This window comes from Bombus pascuorum, chromosome 15 (genome assembly GCF_905332965.1).
Source record: "Bombus pascuorum chromosome 15, iyBomPasc1.1, whole genome shotgun sequence".
Classification (NCBI taxonomy): Eukaryota; Metazoa; Arthropoda; class Insecta; order Hymenoptera; family Apidae; genus Bombus; species Bombus pascuorum.
The window spans coordinates 7,281,556-7,309,515 of NC_083502.1; the positions used below are offsets into that span (position 1 = coordinate 7,281,556).

A 27,960-nucleotide genomic window follows, 5' to 3' on the forward strand; every position below is an offset into this window, starting at 1 on the left:
CCGCCGCTCCATCAGGCTTTATTAATCTTTCTGATGCTGCATCGAGCCTTCTTCAAATATTTCTCACATCAAGATTCCCCATTTTATCGAACTATCGAAATCTTCATATTTTATATTCCATCTCTTCTCCTTCTTATAGGAATCGATGCGTTCTTGTTATTATGGCCATTCTCTGATATTTCATCGTCGTTAGTGCCAATTCTATCGTACTGTATACAGTGTTACAAATGTAACTTATCATGTTTTTCGTCTATGATCTTTGGTAACACAAAGCATCGTCATCGTCAAGTCGCAGAACGTTAAATCACACTCGAAACAGGCTCTCGTCAACTTCCAATAATTTCATGTATACTAACGTTCTATATTTATAAAAACACCCTGTATACGCAAGTCTTGCAACAGTGGAAGGAAATCGTAATATAACGTCTATCTAGACGCTTTTAACGACGTGATCCTGGGAGAAGGTTGCGCATCCGTTCGCCTAATCGAGGCGTCTCGATCTCCCACGCTTCAGGGACCTTCGACGTGCAAACGAGCAACGAAATCCGTCGCGCGTAAATTTCAAAAGCCTCGACGACGACCAGTTCCTCGCCACCTTTTCTACGAATAAGCGGATATTCTCAGCCGAGGAGAACGCTTCCGTGAATATCTTCCGTTCCAACGAATAAGGGTTGAGCATCTGTCGTTCGGGAGAACGAATCAAGAGTGCGAGGAGAAATGTTTTTCCTCGATAGATTCCGGGATGTAGATACAGCCGGAGAGAATGGACAAACGTTTGAATCGACTGGAACTTATTTCTTCGAGAAAACTTGTGGAAAGCGCGAAAGGATGAAAAGTGGTCACAAGTGTCGGAACTCGAAGGAACTCGAAGGAACTCGAAGGAACTCGAAGGAACTCGAAGTAAGAGTGAAATTGGACATGTTTGCCTCTCGTTATCCGACTTACGACAAGTACTTAGAAAATTCGCACAACAAGTCGCTGTAATTCGCAACGAATTTATTCTTTCCCACCTCACCAACCAATTTTCACAAACTATATCAACATCGACACATCGGATTTCCATTCTTCACCACCGAGCTGAAATAAATCGAAGGTACAACAACAGCGAAATAATAGATCGATCTAGCGCTGTTCTTAATCGCTAGAATCTTAGAAACTCGTACAACAAACACCCAACATCCTCCAATTTACGATAAAATCCTATATCTGTATGTTACGTGGCGCGAGATGGTCCGTGCGATGTCCCTCGTTGTCTGGCCGCCGAAGATCCACGTACCGTTATTCATACCTTCGATAAACCCAAGGAACCACCATAAAACTTAATCTTTTCAACTTGAAAGAATCTCTAATGCTGTAAATACTGTGCGCTCTTCCAAGTTAAGGAGGAAGCGGGTACGTACCTTTTACCTGAAGGGAAAAGCGATTTTTTCCCATGAACAATGGACAATGTCATTCAAAATTCCGGTATCAGCTCGTAAAATACCAACTCGAAAGGAATCGAAATTTAGTCGCCAACAGGACAAGTTGCTAATACATATGTATACGAGTCGAGTACTTTGAACCTGATTGTAAAAGACATTACGATCCGACATCGTAGCCTAACCCACGAGTATCTCCGCCGTTCATTTATATAATCAGTGAAATCAGTTGTTGGGAATAAAATACATATTATAACCTGTTAACCGCGGTGTTATACTAACTCAACCATCCCTATTATCCCAACAGAAATAAGGGGATCGGCCTGTTCGTGGCGTCGATTATTCTAATCGTAACGGGAATTTACGACTCCCGTTGACGCGCTTCCTCCCGATCGCGTCTCTCCGCGACTGATCGACAAAACACTGTATAACAGATATAATGTACGCTGTATAAAATAAATATATATTTATAATAAATCCTATATAGTACTAATAAATTCTATAACAATAAAATCCTATCCCTAATCTCGCTATTAACAATCATTTTTTATTTCCCTCCTCCTTCGCCCTTTCGCCATTTGATTTCCGATAAAATCTTATCTTTATTCCAACCACTAACTTTTTTATTCCGTTTTATTTTCACCCTGTCAGCAACCCCTAGAAAACTATACGAAGAACTCACCACCGAGCTAAAATAAACGAAAAGGAACGACGACGAGCTATCGCGCGATGTCTCACGGCGCACTTTTCCGCCGACGGATGCGGCGAGAAGCGTGTGTGCGCGAAATTCGGCTGATGCATAGTCAATCCCGAAGCGGTTTCGAAGCGGATGCCGGCTGCAGCTTCGCGGAAAGTCAAATTTGCTCATGATAATGCCGGCGAATTTCTCAGGGAAAAGTGAAGAAACTGTTTGCGCCCGCAGCTCGTCGCGTTACGTTTTACGTTACCGTCATTTCGCTTCCTTTTCGAGCTAACTTCCGCTAGGTTGGGTCGAAGAATACCTCGAGAGACACGGAACAGAGAAACCTCGGTGTGGATTCAAGTTTGTTCGCGACTGGATAATCGTCGAGTTAATCCTTTGGAACGATCGTTCGGTGAAGTTTTAATCGTGCACGTGTGTTTTTCTGGGTTCACCAGGCTGCAGAAAGAGATACGGAGGACTGCGAATCGTAGATGTGCGAGTCGGTTCGCTGCTACTTTTCCCAAAATAAATCTAGAAAATTGATGCATAAAATAGATGTCCTGCGTTTATTATTACAAGAAATTGACTATACTTTCTAGTCATAGAAAAGTATCGAGTAAAATCCAACCGTCTTTTAAATACAATATCTTCGTTGAAAATTTCTTTAATCAGAGAACACGATTAAATTACTCTACAAGACATCAACCATAAGTAATCGCAGTCGGCTCAGAGATTATCCAGAAACCTACTGTTTTTAACCTTTCCAAAATTACAAAGAAGAGGATGAAAGAGGAAAATTCCTACAAAGCGGAGAGAAAAGAAAATCGAAGCGTCTTATTCTAAGGATAAATGTCGCTCTAACGAACCGTGGCTTCCGGTTTTAAAGAAAACGGTTCGCCTAGGTCGAGGAGCGAGGAGGGACTGTCGGCTTCTCTGCGTGATACTCGAGGGGCTACTTCAGGATCGATTACTAAACTTGGGACATCGATTCCCGGCCGCTTAAGCCTCGCCCATCGATTCCCGTGTCAATTCCATGCCGCGGTTATTCGTCAATCTTGTCGATTTTCATTTAATACCTGGCCCTCTTCGAAATCGATGCAATTTCAAAAACAATGGGGGAACGGAGACGGAGAAACGATGGCTCTGCTCGACGAAACTGCAGGCGACGCTAGTGACGTCGACGAAGCGAACATTTTGCAGAACGAAATTGTAACTCGCATCAGTGTTTCTTGAAGGAAGGTTTTAGCGTCCATTTGCGTTTATTGCGGTGTTTTGAAACATTTGGTTGACGCTCGTTGGAAGATGTATTGTAAAAATAGAGTCCCAGAGGTAGAGGTAGAAACGTCGTTTGGTGTTGCTGATTGCTGTCGGCGTGTAGCAACTACACGTCACGATAGGTTGATTCTGCTCGATTCCAAACTTTGGCCAATTTATCAACCTATTTTCCTTAATTATTTTGAGAATGGTTCGGTATGCGAAAAAAGAGAAGATGAAATACAACGCTTAGGTGAGTTCGATCGCTATCGTATTCGCACGTTGGAATCCAACTTCAACAACTTCCCTATCGTTTCTTGGGAAGATGATAGGAATATTTCTTGTCCCTTGGAAGGCACTCTTAGAGTTCTGCGTGAATTTTTCAACTCCAGGCGATTCCAAGAGTGAACATTTTTTTACCATCCCTCTTTGTTTCCCCTAATAAATATTTACTCGAAATATTTTCTATATTTCTGCGCGATACGTAACTTCTATACATACAAATTTCCCACAAATACGTGACACCATACATATAAATTTCCCATAAATGCAAAAGTATATACGCGCGCATCAAATATCGAAAAAACATTTTGAAAGAGTATTCCGCGAGTCAGCCTCGGCCGACGAAAATACATTTTTCTAAGCGAAATTTCTCGCTAAAGATTCTGCAACAAATTCAACCGTCTCTATCTTTATCCTGAAATGGTTTGGAGATCCAAGTATCATCGATCTTCTGCGGCGAACATCAAAAACCGACTAGACGCCGTGATTTACGGGTCGAAATTTTGCCAATTCTCGGAGGAGCCGACGGTCCAGACCTGTCTAGGAAACCGTAAAGCACGATCGAGCATGACAGGCAAGTTTTCCGTGGCTAGGAAAATTTCAAGGGAACAGAATCGAGAAAGACAGACACACAGAGAGAGAAAGAGAGAGTTAGGGGCACCAGGGGCACTATAAATCCCTTTAAATTGCAGCGACGACCTTCGATCTCGCTGCAATTATTCCCTTGGACTGGCACTTCCCTTTCTTTCGCTTCGTTAACTCCGACTTTTCCAATTTCGAATTTAGAATTGCAGTTTTTGAATCAGCTGAAATTTGTTTGTTTTATCGGTGGTTATGACTGAAATACCAGGTTGTAAAATGTCCTATGAAAATTTGGCTCTTTAACTTCACTATAATTATCAACGTAATATATTGCAACATATTATACAAAGAGAAGCCGACGTGACCGATGAAAGGAATGACAACAAATGTATAAGCATGTAAAATGTATAAAAATATTAAATGAAACGAATAAACGAGTCAAACAAAAAAAGAAAAAAGAAAAGAGAAATTCACGCAGAATGGTAGAGAAATTGAAGAACATAGAAATACAAGTACATCTGAATTTCTTGATAAAACATATATATACACTCATGGAAAAAATAGTACAAACAAGTTACTTCTCGATTGGATAGATCTTATACGAAAATAATAACACTTTTTCTGTTTTCTTTGTTAAAAAAAAAAAAAAAAAAAATGTGGATTACTCAAGCTAATAAATTGATAAAATCATTCAAATAGCAATTCATCGTCTCCAGCGTACCGTGAAAGATAAAGTTTCTGTGCGTGTTCGAAGCTTGGTGAAGTACACGTGAGCGGACGATCAAGCGGAACACGACGATAAAACCGGTCACGTAGGCGAGCGGAAACGCGTAACAGGGCGACATTTGTTTCGGCCGCGGAGAAATGGTTGCGCGATCAAATTTGCATGAGTCGTCCTCGAGAGATTCCACTGTCGCGTCATTGAGTGGCGGTTTCAATTTTTCGTTAATGTTTCCGGTATTATACTCCATTTTATACGAATCTTATAAAATTAGAAATTTGATTTCGCTAAATATTATTGCATAATTCTTGAAATTATCGAGCTACCGAAAGAGTATCGAGCTACACGAATTATCGAGTAACTGAATGCGATTACTTATGTGTGTCTTTTTATCAAATTTTACAAAAATAATTATAAATTCGACGTTTGTTAAAAAATTGACACGCACGTACTTTTTGTTTAACTAGCAAATCTTCATGAAACGTTTCATCCGTGTACTTTTATAAATAATAAACACCCTTAAATCTCTCCACCTACATAACGTGTATCGTTTAATCAACAGAATGCCACAAATTCAACACGATTTCTCAACCCTTTTCTACAGCCAAAAACCCACGCACAACGCCCACGAAGAAACGGAACTATATCAAACTTTCAAATATAACCAATTTGATCGATAACTTTGTTGGATGACTTTAATCAGGATTCTGCGTCACTTCTCCAAACTGGCACGTGCGATTAACCCATTAATCGTAAATGTGTAAAAATCGTGTAAATGGAAGAAGAAATTCCTGGAAATGGAACGATACAGAGCAAAATACTAACTAAATTCTTGGCATTTCTTTTCATAATCTCACCGCGAACTCGATAGATTCCAGTAATGTAAGTTGACGAAGAATAAATTGCGTTAGTGCAATTTTGCCCCTTAATTGATCAATTATCGGATGTTAAAGAGAGACAAGGAACATTTTGCTCCTTCTAAGTAGAATCAGATGTAGTTAAAAACGAATCCAAGGCGGCTTTAAGTGGATAAGACCGCCAAGCGGTAGACCCACAGCTTTCGACCTACGTCTGACCATCACGGTCTGTTGCTACTTCCGCGGAAGTTTGGTTTGGTTAGTCTCTTGTTTCTCGTCTTCCGACCGCTACGCGAATTCCGCGATGCTGAAATGGAATCCACGCTACTGGAAAGCTTGCCACAGCAACGAAAACTTTTTGCTTGACGTACTTTTTTATTGAGATTTAGGCATTTTATTTTTTACTACACAGAGTGGTTCGTTTGAGTAAGAGCACCTAGGTATCTCCTCGGAACTGTGGTGTCGCAAGGAATATCTTTTACGTAGCGTAAAAATGGTCAGGAAGGACCAACATCCGGCAAAAATATCTTTTTTACTGCATCGTGGTTGCTGATCGAAAAATACGTTCAAACGTGTACAATAACATGACCTTGAAATGATCTTCGTCTCCGCAGATTAAAGTTTTATGAAATTTTATGAAATTTACGTCTATCGAGATCGCAGGTATACTAGGCGATGGACGAAAATGGATGACTCCATAATTCACAGAACCAATTTTCTAACTGAAAAAAACATCACTAGCAGTAAATTATCCTCTAAGATAAAAGAAATAAATCGTACAAATTAATTGAAAGAGAAAACTTTCTGAGAATTCGATCAAAGAAAGACAGATAATAACTAACTATGGGAAACGAACTTCTGGAGGATAATGGAAGGATAAAGGAAGAGTAGTAACGATTTATATCCATTCTTTGGCGGATACGATAGGTTGCAAGAAAAAATGGCTAGCCGAGACAAAAAGGAATTACGCGGTGTGGAACAGAGTGTCGTGGGGCGTTTTAATTGAAACGAGAAACGAGGGAATAAAAAACTGATCATGATGGAAAGGAGGAAGGAAGGAAGAAAGAGCCGGAGGGAGAAAGAAAGGTAGGAAGCAAGGAAAACGAAAGAAGGACGAACAGAACGAACTCTTTCGATCAGACAGCCAGTAGCTACCGCAACCTGTTGAACTCTAGACCACGTGGTTAAATGGCTTCTCGAGGAAATATCCCTCGAAAGAATAAATTCCCAGTTAAATAACGTGCCGATTAATGAGATTCTTTTTCTCGAAATTTTGTTTTTTTCTTTTCTTTTTTTTTTTCTGAGTTTTGTTCGGGATTAGAAAAATCAATTTTTCGCAGTTGTTTCAACATAAATATAATATTATATATAACGATATTATATTTACAAGGATAAAAATATTAATCGAAAAGAAAGAAATTTGGAAAAAGAGAAAATATAATAATAATAATTTTGTTTTGTACTTTACACTTATAAGCTATTGCAAGGAGATCGTCGGGTTTCTACTTCTAATTTCTTACACCGTACTATATTCTTACGCTGATCTCTTAGGAAAGAAGGAAAATGGTGGAATAAAATATGCTATTTTATACGCTGGAATCTACCACGGATAAAATACATAATAAAGTTGGTAACGTTAACAGAGGCAAGAAAAATAATTATTCGCGAGACAGAAGAAACGAAACCAAGTTAAAGGAAGTATGTCGATTACCGCGCCGAATAAGAATTACAAAGAAACCGCAGAGCAAACGTTCGAAAGCGAGGACAAGGGCAGCCAGTTCGTTTCTTCTTCTTCTTCGTGTCTGAGAAACGAGGGCCTTCTGTCCCGAGGACGAATCCTCTTTTCACCCAACCGTTCGGTTTTTACGTTTTTCCCTCGACCAACGAAACGAGATTATCGTAGCACATTGTTCGCCGTAGGTTTCAGAAGAATTGTTTGTTGAAATTTTAACGACACTCTTAAAAGAGACCCAATTTCAACGTACTTAGAACGTACCTTGCTACTTCCGTGCTTACATGAAACAACAACGTTTCTTTTATATTTTTATACGATTTATCTTCTAACAATCTTTTTCACCATATTCGTCATATTGCTGCCGTCTTTCTTCTTCGAAGAGAAACTTCAAATTTTGACAATTAATTTAAATACAGAAAAACACAGTGAATATTAAATCACAAAAAACGTGAGCGACCTGTGATGGAATTTAAGATAAATTGTTACAAAAAATTGTAATAAAAATACTAATTGAAAATTTATCGATGAATAAAATTCAATAATCTAAAATAATTGGAAATAGATCTGGGTCAAATTTTTTATAAAAATTCCCAACAGAACGCAAGATTATTCGTAGTAACAAGTTTTGGTTCAATTTCAAAATTAATTACAAGAAACATCGATCTCATTTTTCATATGTTAACCTGTGAAAATAATTTATATCGTTGTTCCTACGAATATACAGAATAATTTGCTTCTAGAATTTAATTATCGTAGAAATACAAGGAAATACGGAAATTTAACAATATTTCTAATAATTAAATGAGAAATACTCGACAAATAAAAATCAAAGCGAACTCGATATAGGTAAGTGAAGCGAGATCGTTTGCATACCAAATTTGCATTTGCATTTTATGCTGCTTAATGAGCTGTTCTATGGTATCCCTAGTCAATTTTAATTAATTTTCGGTCAATTAACATCCTCTCTTACAATTAATCACAATTTTACCATCTATTCTCCTCTGCTATTATTTATTACGCGCTCTAATATTTTTTTTAAATATAAGTCTCTTTATTTTTGACTCACCAATGGAAGAGTAGCGAAAAAGTCAAGTTGATGGTATGGTAAATAATATTCGGATGCTTACCTGTAACAAAAAAAGGTAAAATATTTATTAGTACGATCTATTACATTTCATCGATTCGCGATGATAATATTATCAGTAGAAAATATCGTTCATTTTTTTCAGAATTTACAAAACCAAAGACGCAAGTCCGCCAGTAATTTCCCAATGTGCAATATTAAATCTTATTTTTAATGATATCACACATTATAATACCATCGTTCGATCTTTCATTCGTATAACTTTATTTTAGACGGATCACAATATCCAATTGCAATTTTATCACAACATACGCGTACGTGTCTATAATAATTTGCTGCTGTTAACCTAACCACAAAATCAAATTCCGGCCTTCTATTGTGTGTTTATAACAAATTAAACGATCAAACTTGGCGAGGTGTTGCGAGCGTGTTCTTTGAAGCGCACGTTCACACCGAGAGCGAATGTGTGGAATTTGGTAGCGCAATATTCCCTAATGCATGGCGGAAAGATCAACAATCGGTGAATCATGGTGATTGGATACACGAAACCGTCTGTGTTACGTTTGATCGTAGGTCTCGGTGCAAACAAACGAACGAACGTTACGGAATGAGTTACGAGTTACTTTGTCGCAGCGTGAACGCGGCTTTGCAGTTCACGCTCCTGCGTTCCAGTCGCCAATATTAACTCCATTGTAGCAATGCACGGACATATCCGACCGACACCGCCTAACAATATTGTGACATTTTTATTGTCAAGCGTGTTTTAGTAAAGAAAGCTATTTGTTGTTACGTTTCGTCGGATAAATTTCAATTTCTTTCTCTTTTTTTTTTCCAAAGTAGATCTTTTTTGGAATTTTTAATTCAGAGTATCGGAATTAAATTAATAGGATAGGTGTATAAATTTCGTCTGGAGGTTTGGGTAAGTTTAAATATAAAAAAAAAAAGTAAGAAGGGAATTTTTGCTTCAGAATCCTTAGAATCAATTTTTAATACCGAGAGAAACTTTTCTGGAACTTTAACTTAGAATTCTTATTGTTAGAATTAAATTGGGAGAGGGGGATATTTTTTGGAATTCCTATAACATTTCAAACGCTTTCTAGACGCTTTTACCATTAATAATTTGAGAAATTTCTCCATAATTTAAGAACAATTCGTTCCTGAAAGATTTAATAGATATCTAGCCTTACAATTTTTTATCTTTCGCAAGGAAAATTCGTTGTTCCGTGTGTATTTCTTCAGGAATCACGCGTCGAATAGCCAGACTGAGAATATGGTCGCTTAGGTGTGCCTTGACCTCAACCTTGGAGCAGAGGAATGCACAAAGATGCAGCTTAGCGTAACGTTACTGCTCAACGTTGCACAGCCAATGTCTGCGCTTCTTGGTCGTTGCACTTTTCTCTCTTTTTTTCTTTCTTCTCCTGGTGACTTGTGCTATCTTTTTACAGTCCCCTGCCATTCGCTTCTATTTTAAAACCCACGTTCATCCTCATTATCACTCCTTCAAAGCTCTCTTCTGTTTCGTCGTTCAAATCTTATTTAGAGACTGTGAAGAAAATTTGATGTCCGAATTTCTAACAAAAGTTGCGTTTCAACGCGGTAGTAGCTGGCGAGAATTTTTCCAAATTTTCAATTGTTTCACGCGATAAGCCAGTGGTAAATATTATTTTGAAATTTTGTCTATTATTTCTAATACGAAGGTGTCTCGTCTAAATAAGATCACCCAAATGTCTGTATTATTTACGATGTCTGGAAATACTTTGAAGAAAATTAACGTACGACATGAATAATAGTTCTAAGCGTACAATTAGTGCTGAAGATGTCGTCGCTAAATATTGTGGCTAGTTAGTACAGCGAATAATTTATTGTTCAAATACCATGGTGATCTCTGGGAAATGTAGTCGTCCAATAAATATCTTGTAGCTTTTATATACATTTTCAGATCCGTTTCAAATTTTGTCAGTATAATCACGTAGTCGTGTCCCGTTACAGTGCTAACGAGGTTAGAAAATGTTTTGCGTAATATACAGGATGTATGAGAAAGCTTCTGAGAAAAAGTTAAACTAGCTCAAGGCACGTGTATTTTTCTTAAAAACAACTCTGTGTATATTTCTTTGCACCGGTGGTTATATTTTATTCTTCGCGCAAAAGTATCGTGATACTGATGTTTGAAAATGCTCGATTCAAAAGATATTTCGATTTTAATTTCGTGAAACGTAGAGTACGGAGGAAGAGGAAAATAGAAAGACAACTTTGCGCCTTTCCTTGCCTTTCACGCCAAGTTTTACGAAATCAAGGTTAAAATATCTTTCAGGCCAAGCCGTTTCAGACACAGGTACCTAAACGCTTTTGTATAGAGAATAAACAAAACGTATCGATCGACGGATAAAAAGATATTTAAGGATATACGGATAACCTTGAAATCTCGCGAAAAAATAATCCTGAGAGAAAATTCCTTCCACCGTTACGTCCGTCCCCTGGAATAGTTTAATTTTATCCATAGAAGTTCTTTCACGCAATTATAGATAAGGCACATATTTAGGTGGTCTCATTCGGCCGAGACACCATGTATACTAAAATCTTTAGAGTGCTACACGGTCAGGGCTGGTTTTTAAACAAATTTTGCATAGGAACGATTATTCGCCTGTACAGTTAACGCTGCTAATCAACTCATAGATCACACGGATGAAGGGTCAAAAGTGACGAGTTCTATCTTCTAAATGGAGCAAGTCCTCTGAAATGGAATCAGCTGTCAGGTGAGAAAGGCGAAGAAAAAAGCGACACGGCGTTGCATCGAAGAGCCGTCGCCCTCAGACTTTTGCCCCGACGGAGCCAGCGCTGGCAATTTCTCGACACTAAAAGGTTATATGGGCCGGCTTGCGAGCTGACACACACGTAACTCTACCGTGAGCCTTTGATTTGAATTATTTCTCCCTTTGCCTCGACGCCACCGCCTTCACGATATGCCCCCTTTTACTGCACGCCTTGCCTGCTCGCCCTTTTATTATTCTTTCCACTTTCCTACAGCCGACTGAAACGCCTCCACTCAGTCCACTCGCCTAGGATCGATGCTTTCCACTCTCCAAGCTTCGTCTTTGGGGATTTTTTTTATGACAGATTCCTTTATGTTCCGAGGTTCCAAGCGTCTCTTTATTTGATTTCGTCTGTTCGATTGGTCAGCTGACTAAATTACAAATTGGAATATTATTTTTTAATTCGTATTAGCATACAAAAGGTGGTTGCAAAAAGTAGTAGGAGACTCGTCTTCGAGGATAATTTCAGTGGCGGATTTCTTTATATTTCGAGATTCCATGTTTCCAAGTGGTTCTCCATTTAAGTTCGTTTGTGGAATTAGTCGGATGACTAAATTAGCAGCTCGAGCGTTATCTTTTTCTTTGGCATATGATGGAAAGGTGGAAGCAGCTTCCGATACAACGTGGTCGAGGACTCTGGTTTTGAAGATTTTTCCAGCTTACATGCGTTTCACACTTTACGAGTAATTTTAACGTTTTACGTGAAATATTGTTCTAAATCTTATTAATATAACAGAATCCACCATCGTCATAACAGCAGGCTACATTTTCTTCAAAGACCATAATCAGCTCAAAATGATAAAATTGCTCAAAGTCGGTTAAAAACCATTTTCCCTTTGTTGAAATACCTTTGAAATAATGAAATTCATAATCCCATGCTACAAACAAGTTTCTTGGAAATTCGTTAAAAAATATCTGGTTCCCGTGGCATATAAAATTTCGTGGAAAAATATCACGTTTACCTCTCGTCTTTCGTTAAAACACGACCCACAATTAATTCCATGAAAGAGTAAAAGAGAAGAATGAAAGAACGTTTTAACGTAAGAGTATAGAAAGTATTGCGGTATAAAATCGAGAAAGTGTACGATGTTTCGCGTTTCCAAGGACTCGGCAGATGATTTAAACGCGTTCCCAATCGTTCTTTTTCCAGATGATCGATGTCTCGAATCTCTTTACATACTGGCCAAGGGGAAAAAGTTTCGTGGACGGAATAAAATAAAGAACAGATGGGGAAATGCTATTGTTTGAGAATATTGATCGAGAAACGCTGTTATTTGTCAAATACGTGTTCGAAAATTGGAATATTCCAACATTTGGAAAGTTAAGTATTTGGAATAATTAAAAATGTTGATTTGACAAGAATTTTTTTCGGAACTCTGCGTAAATTTATTAATCGATCAAAAGAATTGAACATCGCCACGAAACTTTGCCCTGTCCATTATCTCGTGTCGAAGAAATCGCGATTCTATATCTGCAGCCGTGTCGAGGAACCCGTTTGGAAGGTTGTCTGGTCACAGGCAGGATGTGACTACGGACTCGACGACCTCACGATGACTAGCCTGCATTGTGAACAGCCCGCTGAGCCTCACAATGCTACGTAACCTTGATGCACTTTGTACGAAGTCGAAATAAGAATCATCGAGTGGAGAAGATTGATCGCACACGTGTTGTAACTACGCTTTTGGTAAGTTCACTCGGTTAACATATTCGATAACTCTATAGCGGTAGCAGTGTTAAAAGCGAGAAACCACTTCTCAAGGATTCAAAAATAATCCTTGGAAAATTTTGAAAAGGTTTGCTTGGAAAAACATTCCTGAAATTATTATAAATAAGCTAATGTACGGAACGATTTTCATGAAAATATCGACCTGCGTTTCAATAATCTTAACGTCTTTATTAAAACGTGAATTGTATGAAAATAAATAGTCTAGAAACCGCTAACACCGTCTAATATTTCGACTGTTCAAATATAAGCGTTCCTATGGAATATAATAGCGCGAATACTTTCACAATACTTTCTGTACAAAATTCCTGTTTAACCTTGGAATTTATAGAATAGTCCGTTTGAAACGAAGTTGCCCCGATAAAAGTCCATTGCCATTGGCAGTCTGGTCGTGTCGGAGGAGCCGAATCGAAAGAACAGACGAAAAACGTAGTGGTTGTAATGGAACGACAGTGTTTCGCCGCTTTATAGAAAGTAAACGGTCGCATTTCGCCAGGATGGCGAGGGAAACGCTGCTCTAAGGGCTTTCGCCTGTTCCTTGCCTGTCACATTATCCTGTCCGCTGAAAATCCCTTTGTACGGTCTTTCTCTCACGCCACACGTGTCTCGCTCAAGGGTTTCGCAACGTTCTCCTAACGTTCTTTAACCGAATTTCAAACTGACGGATTATTATTTCATTTCTTTCGCCAATATACATCCAAACAATATTCGATCTTTGATTAAGATACGATTATTATATTATTTCACAGCTTGCCGATCGAACGACGGTGACTCGTTCAATCTTCCATACGTACACTGGCTCCTTTTCGATCTGTAATTTCAAGTAGCTTTTCGTTTTCTCTATATTTCTGCTTAAATTCTGCTCTGCTTAAAAAAGTATTAAAATTACTGCACGATATTCTAGAACCTCGGAAGAGTATTTAAGGATCTTTCGGGATTTTTGATAAAGAAAAACTGCGCTTAAATCGGACCCGGTATGCAAACGGTGTCAATAAAAGTAAAGTTACAGAAGGAGAGTTCATCTCGCCATGCTTAACTGCGGTGCAAGGTCTGTTATTTTTACTTTAAAAACAACCGCGAGCCTCGCCTATAAATTACGTTGATAAAAATATAAATAGTGCACAAAAATCTGTCATCCCACCCATTGCTGAAAGTAGTTCTCTAACATCGCCGCTTCTAACAATATTCCAATTCGTATCGAAAATAAAGAACGACGGGGTGAAACCCGAAATCCTTTGGTGCGACGTATTACAGCGAAGAAAGTAAGACGCGAGTATAAACACGCGAAACTGGGGAAAAAACAGAGGGATTTTCGGGAGCCACGTCCACGGCGACAGGCAAGCCTGGACTGTCGAGGCTAATGCGACAGTGGAGGAAAGAGGCGAAAGCCCTTAGAGTATCCAACGTTCCTTTCTCCTTTTTTTGCTTTTCCTTCCCTGTGGATAGATGTTCTCCTTGTATTCGCTCGAATGGTTTCAGTTCTGACGAAATTCGTGCAGGATATCGAAGCGGAGGATGTGCACGATCGAGAAGCTTTGTCTGAGAATCGAGTTTTAGGAGAAATAGGAGCTGGGTTCTGGGGATTTTTTGGTGTTTTTATTAGGGACATGGTCAAGGGATTTCTGAGGGATTTCCGTTCAGATGGAAGGGACGTACGGTGTCGAGATGGTAAATTTTGTTGTTACTTTACGGGGAATTCGATTCTTACGCTGAAATATTATACAACGTCCCGTAATAGCTATTATTCTATGTAATGTAACGAATATTAAACGTTAGAATATTAAAAAATCTTTCAGTGATGAAAATTGCAAGATAAAAATTGGTTATTTATTAATATTTTTCGGAAATAGCGACCAACTTAATTTAACTAATCTAGTCACAGAAGTTTGAGCTCTAAAATGAAAAAACCTTCCACTTTCAAAATTTCACAAAACTAAAACGAATAAAAATCATCAGAATCAAATAAAATCGAGGTCCTCGACTCTAAAGATCATCCTAGATCCTTTCCTGAAGCAATTCGACCGGCTCTAAAAGCTGGTAAATTAAAATCCGTGATCGGCAAACACGGGAAAAAAAACCTGCTAGATTTTTCGACGTTTGCCCGGAGAGCGGTGAAAAAATATTCCACCCTCGAAATCGACTTCTCTCGCTGTGTATACGTTCATATCGAGACGTGCAGCAGCCAGGGACTGTGCATAAACATACTTATCGTTGGCGAGATTTAGAACGCGAGCGGGCGCTTCCGTTTGAGCCGGAGAGAGCAGATACACCGTGAGCAACATGAATATCTCAGTTGGCTTATTTACATACTCCTTCTGCCGCTATTCACCGGATAAGGCGCTCGATAGTATCGAAAACGCGACTTTTTCTTTTCTCTTTTTATTCCTTTTATTGAGCACAAGCTTTAGACCGTCGCGAGTCTGTAATCAGCAGTATCTAATATTAGTTAACGATATAACAGCGATATAACAACAATATCAAGGTACAAAAGTAGTTGATAGCAGTTATAATATAGTTAATAGTAGTAGTAGCAGTAAGTAGTTAAGTTAGAGCTATGAAGAAAATACCGGGTGATTACGAGATTTGTAATACTTAATCTTAATTTACTGCCCAGTCTTAGTCTGAAATCTAAACTCTTCTTTCTTTGGTGTTTTTAACTTTCACTCAATTTAGATCTTACGTATTGGAAAACACTCCGAAGAATCCGTACTGCCTTTAGTTGAGCGAATTTTTGTTTCCTTATAGTCTCAGTTGGAGAATATCAGACGTCTTAGGAGTTCCGTTTAAGGATATAATTTTCATAGGATATAAACAAAATATAAAACACACAGGGCACACTGTATGGTACATTCTATAGAAACAAATTGAGAAACAAGCTACACATTTACCCAAAACGAAAGTAATAATCGTAGAAACGAGATACTACCGACTATCGACTAATTATGCTAAAAAATTATTAAATGAAACCACTCTACCATTCATCGAATATCAATATCACAACGTATCCTTACATATTCATCATCGGATACCGATAACGTATGTTCAAAAACGAAATAATAATTTCCAATAAACAATTTCCTACCACCTCCATTATCGTGCGTATTCTCCTCTCCCAATTAACGATAATTAATCACGAACAATAAACAATGCGCAATATCAAATTTACTATAACAAACAGCATGAAAAAACGTATAAAACGAACACAATTCGCACGAATACGTAGTATCTCTTACACTAATGAATTTCAATGGAATCAACGAAACTATCAAATTATTGGTATTCTTCGCAATCGACGAGATCATTTTTCGTATTCTTAGCTGTTCCTTTGGAACGCCCTACGAATTTTCTTTCGACAATCTTTCAATCTTTCCAATAGAAAATAAATTAAAGATAACGATATTCGAAGAAAGTAGAATCATTGATCTTCTAATCTTTTATTTCACGATTAAATTAAAAAGGACAAGCAATCGCTTGAATATTTTTGAACGAATACCAGTCAATGTACTAACGCGTACTAATTCGGATACCAACGTGTATAGCATACATACTAATAGATTCGATCGAAATGAACAAAACCAGCACGGTATTGGAACGATTCGAAATCGACGAGAGCTTTCATCGAGATTTCATGGCAACCATGAAAAGCAGAGAACCAACGGGGACGAGGGGTGGTTGTTGCACAGGTTGCAGCGAGCTCGTCACCTCGGTAAAAGCTGTGTCCGATTTATTGAAGGGAAAATATTCCCGTATTGTGAGACGACGCCTCTTCCAAGAATTTCTCTGTACGGATACCGGTTCTTCATCCTTTCGCTATAGAAATAATCGTTCAAAGCGTTCCATGGAATAGATTCGAAGCGGACAGACGTGAAATACACCCGTGGATGCAGATAGAAAATTAATAAACTGTACTTTGACCGATATTCTGCGATTATTCCAGGAATGTCGGATATTTTCTTCGATATATTGATTTTTCAAGAACAATTCTTCGGTATTTTAGTAGAAACTCTTCGCGCTGCGGAAAAGTTAGTTCCAGGCTGCTTCCCCGTCCACTTACGGGAATTCAAAGGACTGAAAAAGGCACAGAACGTAGATATCTAAAATACACAGATCTGTTACAATATTTCTTTCGAAACGTTCTCATAACAATCAAAAATTACTTAATAAATCGGAAGATTCCCAAGTTGTCCCGGTAGACTTTTAACGTGGGTTTATATTTAATTACTTGCACGAAGTTTAAGAGGGTTACGGAACATTGGGCGTAAGTTAGCTGCCATGTCTCGACAAAATACCGGTTACCGAACAACACGTTATTCGATCGATGTTGCAGCTTTAGTGGCGCGTCCCTGGCACGTTGGGTAATAACGAAAATCTTTAAAACCTATTGTACGCTCCTGGAACTTCGATTAATAGCGTAGCATCGACAGCTTCTTCAATTCCATCATATATAAATTACACATATCCCGTGTAAGTTTACAACTTACTATTCCATAACGGTGCAAATCAGAATAGAATCGTTCGAGAACGAGAATGTCCACATATCTGAAAAGGTGACTTTCTGAGAATTGAACAACGTTATCAGCGTAAGAGCGAGTCAGAGTTTTAGTTTAGTTCCTACTAAAAAATTGTTGGTCGAATATAGCCATGTTTGGTATGATTTTGATCAATCCCGATAATCCGATTACAGCCATCTCGTAACGATATAACAAAACATAACAAAAGTTCGATATTTGCCTCATTTCGGATAGATAAATTCGAAGCTTGACTCGATGCAGCAGTTCCAAGAATTGCCGAGGATAAGTCTTGGCCATATACACGGACACTACTATTACATGTCGCGATAGTACGTTTCAATGTATCGTAATCAAAATCAAACAGCAACTAAAAGTTCACCGTTTCTACAGACATCACGATACAACAGACGAACGCACATAAATTTTCCATAAACGCTAAATGTGAACGGAAGTGCAACCAGCTGAGAAACGCGTGAAATATGCGAAACACTTGGAAAGGGATTCTCCGCTCTTCGCTCGCTTAGATACGATGTTGAAAGCGGCTGTACAAAGACCAAACATATCCTCATTTTTGCGCAATAAACGCAACCATGAGTAACGTTTGAGGCAGCGTTTGACTAACAGCGAGTATCATGTCAGGGAATAATTAAATGCGAAACGAGGAACTAGAGCATCGGGTAGACTTGGCAGTTACTTTGCCCTTCCCTTACACGTTGTAATAATCTTTCCAAGATTCGTAAACGCGGCGCGTTTGAAAGGAATGAAAAGGCAGCCGCGCCTTTGCGCGTCATATTGCGGATTCGCGCGACCATAGCGAGCACGATTCTCCGCCGAGAATGGGGGGGCAAGTGAGAAGAGGAACGGCGAAGATCGACCCTTTTTGCCCTTTAATCCACGAGACTGTCCCATCTGCCCGGGTAAATTCTCCGTCTGTCAACTGGAAACCGGAAACTCGAAAAACGGGTTTTCCCCTGATTTCATCTGCTTTGCGGAGGAGATGATACGATTTGTATTTTTACTTTCCCTTTTTCTTCCTCTGTACTCGAGTTTAAATGCCTGTACGAGCGCGTATTAAGGAAATTCTGAGAGTAGGAATTTTTAGAAACTTTCGATAATTTAGACGATTTTAACTGTAACAACTAGTCTGCAAAAATCGTAATGGTAGAACTATCTACCGTCGTTCATAATTTAAGGGAAATTTCGGGATTAAAAAAAATTCTGTATTTCGTTGTGTTAGTAATTTTACGAATATGAAAGGATAGTTAAGAACGTTGGAAAATTGAATATCGTAGATTGTTATTCGTGATTTGGTTGCGTTGGACTTTTCGTTGGGATTTTCACAAATTTTGGTATTGGTAATGTTGCGATATAGCAAAAGTACAATCAGAATTTCTAGAAAATTTTGTATCGTGGATTGATCTCTCCAATTTTATTGTAATAGAAATATAGCGAAAAACACGAATACCTTGGTTTTATCCACTTTACGATAAATACGATTACAATATAAAGATTCACATACATAGAACTACGCGAACCAGTTCAATTTCTGATCATGAACTACTTGATTGTCCGCAAGAATACAAAAAAAAAATATTCTAAAAAAAATATTCTATAATAGAAAAAGAAAAAAAGAATAGAGAATAAAAGAACGTTTGAAGAAGGACTTTAATAAAACGGAAGGAAAGATAACTAAAATTCGCGGAGCTAGCGAGGGATTCGCTTTCAAAGAAATGTCGAACCAGCCGGATTTTCATTCTCAAAGGGACCAACCAGTCGTCGGCGCAGCTTCAATAAAGCGTCCTTGTCGGTTATAGTTGCACGAGGGTGTAGTGAAAAGGCCCGATTCCAGCCTCCAATTCGTGCCCGCCTGTATTCACTAAGAAAATTACCCCGAGGGCAATCGGAATCGGGCAAGAATTTAAAGAGCACGTCGCTCTTTTTACAAACCCTTTTGGCCTTTCGCTTTTTCCACGCTCACTTGTTGCTGTCGACGTCCGTTGTTTTTCGCGAATTAAAGCATCACGAGTGATTATCGGTATAATCGATAGATCGAGTACATATAAATTTAAAATAAACAAATATTTTCTTCCGGAGAACGTAGAATCGCATCAGGAATTTTTTTACAGCAAAAACTTTTCTTCGAGATTAGATGCTGTTATCTTTAATTACAAATAAGAGAAACTTTAAAATTATAAAGTTGCCTGAAAATTCAGAGAATTCTCAGTTAGAAACTTTAATCGAGAGAGATGTACTTTACAACTATAAATTTCTTAGTAATCAGAAATCTACCTTTATACATTTAATTAAGAAATAACATTTACACGATAATTACGCAGCTAGTAATTCCAAGAAAAATACGTGGAACAATTTATATTCACGGCAGAAATTCCTGAATTTTATTTCGAGCCATTGCTTTTACTACTTTCCTGTATAATTCTAACACGATCACATAATATTTACTATTTTCCAAAAATCAGAACGCCGTTTACAAATCAAATCCCTCTGCCTAGAGCAAAAACTTTCGATCTAAATATAATTTTTATATTTTTTCAATTTATAACTTTAATTCTACGGTAAATTGTTGCCAACTGTAATTCGAAGTTTTCGCCGATTTTTCAAACAATTATCGATAAATTCATCCGCGTAACAAATATAGAGCGAAAATGGTTAAACGAAAAATATAGGAAATTGGCTGGTAATCACAATTTACGCAGCGATAAATTGTTGATGCGGGCTGCCAATCGCTCGGAGCAAAATCGAAACTCGAATTAGGGGGAAAACAGGGTGGCACGTTTGAAGTCCTGATAACTGGAACCTGTCACCGTGCCAAAACGTGACGACGACATTTGAATTCGAAATCTCACCCCCTGAGCCAAACCCTCTCGCTTCGATCCTTAGAATCTCCTACCACTAATTGCCAGAATCTTTAGACCACGGAATAGCGCAACTCCCTGGTAAGCGTTCCAGATCCAATCTGGTTTGCTGTGCAGCCAAAGCGTGACAGCTCGTCTAATTCCTCGACTTCCGGCTAAATTTACCCGGAAACACAGCGTCTAGTGTACAAGCTGTTTCGTGTTTCCACAGTATCTCTAAATGTATTATTTATTTTTCCGTATATTTTGCTATTTTTAATTGGAAATTGGACGTTGAATTAAGAAAATCGTATTTCTTCTACTGTCCCAAAATACAACAAATTCAGTAATTAGATGTTGTAATATCATGAGATACGAAAGTTCTATTAATTACGTGATATAACGTTACGAGATGTAAAAATTCGACCAATTATATGCCACTGTATTACGCTTGTGTTATATCATAAAAGTTACATCAATTTTATATTGTCGCAGGCAAAAATTCTATTCGTTATACAACGCAATGTTGCGAGATAGAAAAGTTCTATTAATCACGTGACACGATATTATCAGACACACGCATTTTATTAATCCTATGACATAATATTACGAGACTCGAAAATTCAATTAACCATACACGACCCGCCACTACAAGACATAAGAATATTCTATTTTAATCATAGACTACAAAAGTTCTACCAATTTTTTATAAAATCCAAAAATATTCCTCGTCGACGAATATTCACAAACATCAAAGACAATTTTCATACGCGGTCAGATCCTTTCTTTTCTCATTCACTTTGCATTAAAATATGCAACCGGCGGTACAAAAATAATAAATCTTCGAGTTGTTTCGTCGACGACGCTCCACCCGTGGAATTTCATTTCCTGAATCGTCGCAACGAAATATTTCGTTTTCCATTATTTATTACACACGCACAGAGTGCACGCGTGAATACAAACGCGCGAAGAAGAGAGAGAAAAGGAAGAGTACGATTCTTTCATCAGGCACCAAGATATCTCGTTTCTCGCTTGCAAACGCGTTCGCTTTTTAACATTTCAAATCCGGCGAGAATTCTTCAGCCTCGATAGACCTTTTCCAGGGGTACTTTAATCCCCGCAGCAGGGGCCGCAATCGGCCAAACTTTTAATAGTTTTTTCTTTTTTCACATCCTGCCCTCGTCATTGTTGCGACGCCGGAATACGTTCAACGAGTTTAACCGAATTCTTTTTCTCATTAAAAATACAGGATCCGTTTTGGTAGAATTGGAACTTTTGTTTTATTAAATTGATTATGTGAATTTGGTATGAAATTGTTTTAGATGCAAGTTCCGACACCAAAGAATTGTTATTGTGGAGTTTCGTAAAATGTGGCGCGTATATAATGTACGAAATACGTTATACATCAACGGTATATAGTAAATTTAATACTATATGCTAATAAGCAGTTCAGCAGCCACGTTTCATCATCGATTCTATGAATCGAAACGTACAGAAAAGCGTTCCGAGAAGCTCCTACAGTTACCAACTTATCAATGAGATCCAAAGATCTTTCGTACCTATAATACGCACAATAAATTCATAAAAGTGTTCAAATACTCTCATGAACCGGTGTATACACGCATGCAGAGTATGCAACACGCGTTATATCCTAACCATTCGATATTCCGTTGGGCGACAAGAGGAGGTGAGAGAGTATAGCGTGTATAGAGAACGGTCTACACAGGCTGGAGGCTCAACGCGGCACGTTAATGACAGGAAACCGGCAATATGAACTTGACGGCTCGGTACCGCATCGTGTACCACAGTAACGTACCGACAAACCGCAGGTGCCCCGACGACGTGGCTGCTTCGTTGCTATCCGTTACCCTCTCGCCCCTATGCCCCCAAACCCTCTCGCCCTCTCATTATCTGCCCGGGTTATGCACTTTGGCCAGGCTCCGTTGCCTCTCTGGCTCGCGAAACCAGGGTCGTCCTCGTTAAGCAAGGACTTTCACGATGTAGAAAAGTTTCCGGATCGACCGACGGCCTCTGACCGTGACGTCTTTTCTTTCACGTTGTTCCCCGTTCTCGCGTTTCTTTCTTTCTTGTATTTCGTTTTTCCTTTTGAATTTTGTCAGCGGTTACCTTCGTTTCGTCCGAAATGTTTTCATCGATACGATTTCACCGACGATGTTTCTGTACCGGCACAATGAAATCACTGATAATTATTTCGACAACGATAATCGTTGTACTTTGCACCGTACGTCATCGTCGATTACGCATCTTTGTCTACACATTCACCTTCGTCCATAAGAGAATAAAGAACGGTACAAGATAAAAGGAACAAAACAAAATATAGTAATTGGCGGCAAAAAACGATGTCGGCCTATGAAATCGTGTCGACGAGAACATTGTCGATGAAATAAATGATCGTCGGTGATTCGAAGGTAACCCTTTTGCGAGATATAAAGCCAGCGAGAGTAAAGCTGTGTTGGAAGCTCGCCATTAATCCTACTGTCTTCTTTCGATTTTTCTTTTTTTTCAACCAAGTGCAATTTTCTCGTGTTAAAATATATATCAAATACGATCATCGTGTAAAAGTTGTATCAACGAAATTAAAATGGCAAATTAGACGATAACATCGATTGCGACTTACCAGTGGAAGGAATGGATTGTTGTTGATTGAAAGAATTTAAGTGAATTCTTTGAGGAGCTTACCTGTAACAAAAAGAGGTATATTTTTTAAGATCTCCGCCACATTTATCAAATATATGTTAGAATAAGAAATTTTTCTCAAGTTACATAAAAAGTTTTTCAAAAAAATTAATATTTATTTTATCAAATCTTGTAAATTACGACGCATATCGTTTTGTACTCTGAAATGCGATTGTTTCAATGTATAGTACGTTAGTTTAAAAAAGTAGATTTATTAAAGGTATCAATTCTATACAATTTCTGTATTTATTCGTTATCATATTTTGCAACCTTTAATGTCATACTCCAGCAGTGCACATGTATATGCTACGAGTTATTAATTATGCTTGGCTTTAAAATATATGATATACGATATCTTGCTCTTGTTACTTCCACAGAATTTCTCATTCTGCTACATTTTCGCGGTTATTTTCTAAATTACAACTGTAATCATTCAATTAAATCGTATTTTTAATTAAATGAGAATTATTGGATCGCTCTCTCGATTTAAGAACTTTCAATTTCGCGTGATATTCACCGATACGAAAGAAAGAATTTCTCGTCAGTTGTACCGTAATAGTTGATCTGTCCTGTGATATTTTATTCTTAAATATAGAATACTTATAGGAAGCACTGCATTTCAAAAATTCCACGCACATCTGGCCACAAAACCATTCCTAAGAATTCCCAATATCAAAGCCTTACACGCAAAATCCATTTTACGACCTCAACCCCTAAAAAATATGTTTCCTATCAATTCTGCCGATCTAAAAATCCTCCAACCCCAAAATTTTACACGGACCTCACCCCAACCTCTCTCGATATAAATCGTCAATACCAAAACCCTACACTTAAAATCAATTCCTGTACGAAACAAAAAGGTTAACAAAAATGGCCAGCGATTTAACAAGTTTCCTTGATCGAAGGGTTTGCAGCGATAAATTTACTACAAATCGCATACAATCGGTATTAAAAAGATATGTACCAAAAAATAAGGAGCTTTATTGTTGCGACACAATGGGAATTTTTAATGCGAAATTAAACAACGATCTGAAACATAAGAACACCCTTAACTCGCTTTCAAGTAATCGTCCAACGATCCGAAAGCGGGATAAAAATCGCAGAAAGATTAGGAAACTACAGATCGGTAATGGAAATGGAAGATCGTTTCGTTTGAATCGTCCTGAAAGACGTGTAAGGAAACGGAGTCGCACGTAAGGGGTAGCAAGGTGGCTAACGATAATTCCTATCCGGCGTCACGTGCCGCCAATATAAATCACCCCTTGCTTCCTCGGTCCTCACTCCCCCACAATTACCTAATACGTCCGCCACGCTATCCCCAGACACCATCGGTGCAAACCAACCCCGTGTACTTCGCCGGCAGCCCCTGCGGCCACTAACTTACGTTCCAACGCCAATAATAGATCCGGACAGGCTCGAACCGCTTCTGACGAATTCCCCTAAATCACCGTATTTCTCATCGAACGACCTCCTCCCTTCTCTTAGTCGTCGACCAAAGGGGGTTGGTTACTGGATATTCGTCACGAAATCATTTCCTTGATGAGATATTAAACCGTACGTTCGAGGATATATGCGGATGGGGTGTGTAGAATTAGTTGTTGGCATGGATAGGGGAGACAACTATGGGATTAATCGGAGGACGCGTGTTTCGAGGCAGGGCGTTTGTGAGATACGGTTCGGAGAAACAATGATGGAAAGTCGAGAATTCTTGAGAAGAGATTTAAGTTCCGCGATGTAATTGTTTCGTTAACGATGATTGTTGTACGTTGCTAGCTGGTTGCTAGGTGATTCGAAGCAAAAAAGGTAGAAAGTTGAAAATTCTTGGAAACAGATTTCGATTTGACACTGTGATCGAGTGTTTGATCGAGAACGAATTTTAATTTGGAATTTTTCCTTAGGAAATTATTGCGTACGATGTTCGATTCAAAGAAAAGGGCTGGAAATTTGAGAATAGATTTAGCTTTTTCCTCTAGACTTTGTAATTGTTCTATCAAACAAAAATTCTAGTTTGCAAAGTGCGTTTTAAGACGTTGTAGATCGTCGCGATTGAATATTTCAAACACTACGATATTAATAAAAAAAAATAGCTCGAGGAAATTAATTCGCAAGAGAAACAGGTCCTGGAACAATTATCTTTGCACAGAAAATAATCTACACAGAATCTAAAGAAAACTAACCACCCCTTCGTAATAATTCTATCCCCATTAACACGCGATAATTTACAGAGCATATTTCCTGGTAGCGAGTATCTTTACACAACGTCAATTATCAGCGACGTTTCAACATGGCGGACGTTGAAATTCGTTACGGATAATAAGTTGCGTGGCATCATTTTCAAGCAGCTCTATCGCCAAGCCATCGTGCTACGACTATAAATTTCCGGGCAAACCCGAGAACCCATTCCCGTGCAATCCCATAGAAACTCGCTTAATCGTTATTAGTCTGCACCCCAGCGTCTTACGGAAACATAAATTCGGTCTTCATGCACGTGAACATCATAGACTCTCCCATTTTATTGACATCAAATCTTTTTAGTCGACGCTTTCATACAATGATACATTGGAAGAAATTTTTAATTCGAAGAAACAACGTATCGCGACGATATTTATTCTATCTTGCAATTCGTTCGAAAAGCCCTGTGAAGATCACATCGAGTTATATTTTTAAACGGAAACTATATCCCTTTCATATTTCATATTCTTGCAGCCGATATCAACAAATTTTCAAAGCACTTTTACGCGTATCTTTTGCATAAACCACTATCGGCGTATTAATGTTTGGAAAGGGTGGGAAGTCGAATCCTGTTGAATGGTAAACATCAAACGGAAGGACAAGCGACTAGCCGTTTTGGGAACGGTATTTAGTAGACACAAATGTACACACACAATCGGCTGCTTTTAGAGGTACCATGATGTGCAAAGTCTGACGTGTACATTGGATAACGCCAATGCCGCCGGCGTATCAAGTTTGACATTTAATATCTCGATAGTGCTATGTAGTGGTATGCTCGATATGCAAAAAATACAAGTAAATAGCATTTCGAAAATGTTTTGATGTCGGTTACAAGCAACGTGGGATACGAAAATATAGCTGTTACTTAAAAATATAGCCACAAAAATAGTGACCACAGAAGAGCTTTTCCAAGCAATTGCAGAAGATAAAATAAACATCCACATGATATGCCTACCTCGAAATTGCACGTTTCTTTTAAACATTTGTGCGTAGCGTAGCTTTCCAGATATTTACGTGTTTTCAGAGAAAACGGGCGTATTCTATGTAACATAGAGTATTATGCAGTGACTCGGTTATACACCGTAGTAGTCGAAATACACGAATAAAGATCACACATGGGAAAAAATGTGATTCGTTTTTGTCGATTTTCGTTTATTCGGTCCAACGTCCATTAATTTTCATCGATTTCCTTACGTTGGAAAAATCGCCTGAAAATTTACGAACCTCGAAACCTTGTCAACCATTAGGTCGTAGAGATCTTTTCTCACGATTTCCACGATCACTTGTCCCAACTGCAGAGAGCAACCCCTGAGCCAATACGAATAGACCGCGCACGTACAGTACAAAAACTCTCTTTTATCATTTACTTTGTTCGCAACAGATACCTGGGGCATTACTTTACCTGTACGGTATATAAGGGAATGGTTGGAGTCGACGGCCTCGTATTCTTACCTACACGCTTTGACATTTTTCAACTTCAGATAATTTTCCTGGCTACTTTCCACAATTTGATAATTTATTTCGAAAACCTGTAGCGGATTCACTTAAAATTAAGTTCTTGTCCTATCGGCTTTTGTAATTAAATATATTTCAATTCAGGTGGAAGTGTAATATTATTAACGATAAATTAAATATACGTTGTATATTAAATTACAATCATATCACGGCAATAGATAGAGAAATAGATAATAACCAGATAGGATATTAATCGGTTAACTGCGTTCGACTTCACCAAAATTTTATTTCGCTGCGGTTGACGCGTATACTCGTCGTGTAAAATAAAAGATTACCATTCGCTATAAAAACAAAAGATTTTAGTAAAAGTAATGTAAACGACATTTAGTGGTATGTTTCCTCTATACTTCCAGTATATATATATTATATATTTTATAAAAAGAAGTTTGATTAATTGATTATTCTCTTTGATCATATCCATTATAATGTATGCTCCCTATAATGTATTGCTTTTTATAAATTCATATCGGCTATTCTCCCAATTGTTTTGTGCACTTTATTTTATTATTTTTTGTCAATTTTTAAGTTTTCGATAGCAATACCTTTTTCAACGATGAATTGTTAATCTTTTATCGAATAAAAATGTAATCCTTCCTCGTTTTGCTTCACTTTCCTCGTTAAATTTATAGCACTTGCCCTACGTTCGACGTGTATACTCGACATTGCTCGATTCCAATTACGCAACCCGTAAAGGATTTTTAAAACTAAATTCCGCGATTAAACTGGTTAAGTGTAACTTAACGCTGGTACATCGATATTAGCAACGTTCAACAAATATTGGGATTATTTTAGTATCACTGAAGCAATATGGAATTCAAGGATAGCGAACGTTTGGGATGATGCAAACAGAAAACATTCGACGAGGAATTCTCAGAAATAGAGGCATAGATTCAATGACAACAAACTTAAAACGGAGATCCTTGAGAAACACGTACGTGACACCGATTTTCACTTAAAACAAAATGAACAATTAATTTACAGAGATACGGTAGATTCTAAAAAAAT

The 27,960-nt window shown here is 38.2% G+C and overlaps 1 protein-coding gene across 17 annotated transcripts in view; it reads right to left on the minus strand.

Annotated features, from left to right (window-relative positions):
- LOC132914430 (polypyrimidine tract-binding protein 2) overlaps positions 1 to 27,960 on the minus strand; it is a 442,018-nt gene that overhangs the window by 200,904 nt on the left and 213,154 nt on the right. For 3 of the 17 annotated variants that reach the window (XM_060973554.1, XM_060973558.1, XM_060973555.1), the window contains one exon: positions 23,150 to 23,211. The exons of the other annotated variants lie outside the window; for them this stretch is intronic. The gene's annotated coding sequence lies outside the window, so the exon portion shown is untranslated. The remainder of the gene's footprint in view (positions 1 to 23,149; positions 23,212 to 27,960) is intronic. 17 annotated transcript variants of the gene reach the window in all.